This window comes from Cherax quadricarinatus, chromosome 11 (genome assembly GCF_038502225.1).
Source record: "Cherax quadricarinatus isolate ZL_2023a chromosome 11, ASM3850222v1, whole genome shotgun sequence".
NCBI lineage: Eukaryota > Metazoa > Arthropoda > Malacostraca > Decapoda > Parastacidae > Cherax > Cherax quadricarinatus.
The window spans coordinates 43,924,743-43,927,985 of NC_091302.1; the positions used below are offsets into that span (position 1 = coordinate 43,924,743).

Consider the following 3,243-nt stretch of genomic DNA (forward strand, 5'->3'; position numbering starts at 1 on the left):
CACTACAGTGAGGAGACTGGAGGCAGTGGAGATATGTTGGAGAGTTGCAGGTAATCAGTATTATCATACACCCCCTTCCCCCAATTAGTCAGTTAATGAGAGGTTTCCCTGTAACTTGAAATAGGGCTCAAAAGCAGAAAAAATATTTAGTTTTTGACATTTCAAGGGCTCAAAGCAGAGGAAATATTCAATTTTTCACAATCTTCTTGAGGAAGGGTAAAGTATCCCCTACCCTTCCCAGTCTGTTTTATGGGTTTAATTATTGGGATGGCCTAGATGATGATCAATCATTCTGGTTTATATTGTATCCCAGAAACAGGGTAAAACATCAGTTTTTTGTGATGACAGGTTCAAAATGGAGAGAATAGGTTGCTTAGCAGTTGGAATGCATAAAGTGTTTACTTTGGTTTATTTTTAAATTAGAATTTGTTGAATTTTGTGTAAAATTGGCCAAAATGACAACTTCTGTGCACTTTATATGGTGTCCCGTGGCTTGCTAGGTCTCACACGCTAAGTGTCGTTACACTTGTTCTGTTGACTAGTGTGGGTTGCATCCTAAGGGGACAAGAGTTAGGGACCCCAATGGAAATAAGACAGACAGTTTTCAATGATGCATCGACTTTCTTGGGTTATCCTAGGTGGCTAACCCTCCAGTGTTAAAAACTCAAACAAAATCTTTTCTTATAGGGTAGTTCTGACAGAAAGTTAAATGGCCAGTTTCTTATGCCAAATCAATAGAAATGAAGGTACACCAGAAAAATAGCTAAGAGTTTGGTCACAACGAGCAATGGAACCAACTTAAAATAGGATTCAAAGTAGGCAAAACTGCCGATGCATAAATTGTGCCCAGACCACCAACTTTGTGTCTGCTCAATTCCATAATCTTTCCAATAAATTTCATATTTTTTTTCATAATTTCCTTCAGAAAGATTTTTTAAATCATGACAGCCAGCCCTTTTAATTTAAGGGGTTGAGGCAGTGAAAGGGGTTAAAATTTCTGTCTAAGCAAGCTATCTATACTCATACAAAAACAAAACCTTCATTTTTGGTAGAATGCAGCATCTCTGAGTCAATCAATGATTACTATTGAGTAGTTACATGCCTGGCCAATCGCAGTAAACATACAGATGTGCCATTTGCAGATCTACCAATGCCCAAGTTGGGCTATGTTAGGTATTTACGGCTGGGTTATGCTGGGTTTCAATAATTTGGTTACGCTTCTCACCACTTGCACAACACGTATTTTTCTGCCAAAACTGACCAAATGCTTAACATTTTATGGAATAAATTATTACAACTCTGACATGAACCTTACTTCAAAAATTACCAAAATAAAATATCTCACCGAAAGATAAGCTAAAGGCACTGATTGCTGCACTCCCTACAAAGGCATACAATTAGGGGGATATCGATGGGTACAAATCGAAAATCGAAATTAATAAAAGCAATGTAAATAATGTACTGAATAAAAGCAATGTAAATGTACTGAAAGTATCTAACCAAGGCAGGACTTGCAGTAATGGATTCAAGTTGAACCAACTTAGATTTAGAAAGGTTATCGGGACTATGGTAAACTCCAGTACTGGCTCAGTAATGGAGTTGTAGATGAGTGGAATCAACTCTAAGCAGCATCATTGAAGTGAGAACTTTGGGATGCTTTAAATATAGGTTAGATGGGTATATAGTGGGTGTAGGTAGGCCTACTGGCTTAAAAGGGGCCAGAAGGCCTACAGCAGTGCTACACTATTCTTGATTTTGTAACACAAGAACCTCAATAGAAATGTCATTTTTTTTTTACTTGGCTGAGTTATTCTAGGTTAAATTTTATATTATTATTATTATTATAATTATTGCCCCACAAGGGTCATACGGTAAATTCTACATAATTTACTATACAAAACAACAGTACACGTTAAATATTATGTAGGAAGCCTAAGTAAAAGTTTCCTATTGAACACATGCCAGAGGAAAATATTTTGAGGCCTAAATATCTGTTTATGAGGAAAATATTCTTTCAAGAGGTACTGCTATCACTGGTTTGGAAAAATATACTCTCATGGAAAGTCTGAAGAAAAATATTCTCATTTAGACCTAAGGAAAATGCATCTTAGGGTTTGAAAAACAGTAGCTGCAACAAACTATATTCTCTTTAAATTTACATGCACAAAGCGGTTCTCAAATAACCTACATGATGTTGAACAACTCGCAGTGCAGTGGGTGAGGGAAATACTTCAGTGGTGAGGAGGATGATGCAGATATTCCCGGGTAAATAATAACTCCCGCCGCCGCCACCGCCAACACTGTTTACAAACCTTGCCGCACCATCTTATATACATATTGATTTTACATTTTTTTTTTAGATATATAAACTTTCTGTTATATATCATAATATGTAACATTTTGAATGTGTTAAATAACTAAGTAGATAAATATATATGCGATATATCCTATTAACCAACATACTTTAGCTAAATCATCCCTAAACAAAAGTTTTTTTTTTTAAATTTATGGCAATTCAAATATTTAAAAAATATCAATGAAAATCGAAATGTCATTAATAATTATAAAATGCAATATATTAATACAGCAACTGCACATATCCGCACTACATGGTTACTCTCATGTTATAATTCATGGTTATATTATTTCTGCTATAATTATATACATAGTAAATAAAGAATAAAAAGGCACAGTGCTGTGACTGGTATACACAAATAACCCGCAAATAACTGGAATATACAAATAACTACGTAGCTCGAAAAGAAAGAAAGAAGTCCCGCTGGGCATTTTCATTGATTTACGTAAAGCTTTCGATACAGTCGACCATGAACTGCTGTAGATAAGATAAGATAAGATAAGATAAGATTTCGTTCGGATTTTTAACCCCGGAGGGTTAGCCACCCAGGATAACCCAAGAAAGTCAGTGCGTCATCGAGGACTGTCTAACTTATTTCCATTGGGGTCCTTAATCTTGTCCCCCAGGATGCGACCCACACCAGTCGACTAACACCCAGGTACCTATTTGCTGCTAGGTGAACAGGACAACAGGTGTAAGGAAACGTGTCGAATGTTTCCACCCGCCGGGAATCGAACCCGGGCCCTCCGTGTGTGAAGCGGGAGCTTTAGCCACCAGGCCACCGGGCCACCCACTGTACTCCAAATTAATGCATTATGGTATCAGAGGCCACTCCCTCAACTACCTAAAATCATACCTTAGTAACAGAACTCAATATGTGTATGCAA

At 37.0% G+C, this 3,243-nt stretch overlaps 1 protein-coding gene across 6 annotated transcripts in view; it reads right to left on the reverse strand.

Annotated features, from left to right (window-relative positions):
• The window catches only part of LOC128687617 (polyadenylate-binding protein 2), a 102,255-nt gene extending 99,934 nt beyond the window's left edge, over nucleotides 1–2,321 (reverse strand). For all 6 annotated transcript variants that reach the window (XR_011391869.1, XR_011391870.1, XM_053775168.2 and 3 more), the window contains exon 1: nucleotides 2,189–2,321. The gene's annotated coding sequence lies outside the window, so the exon portion shown is untranslated. The remainder of the gene's footprint in view (nucleotides 1–2,188) is intronic.
• Nucleotides 2,322–3,243: the final 922 nt, after the last annotated feature.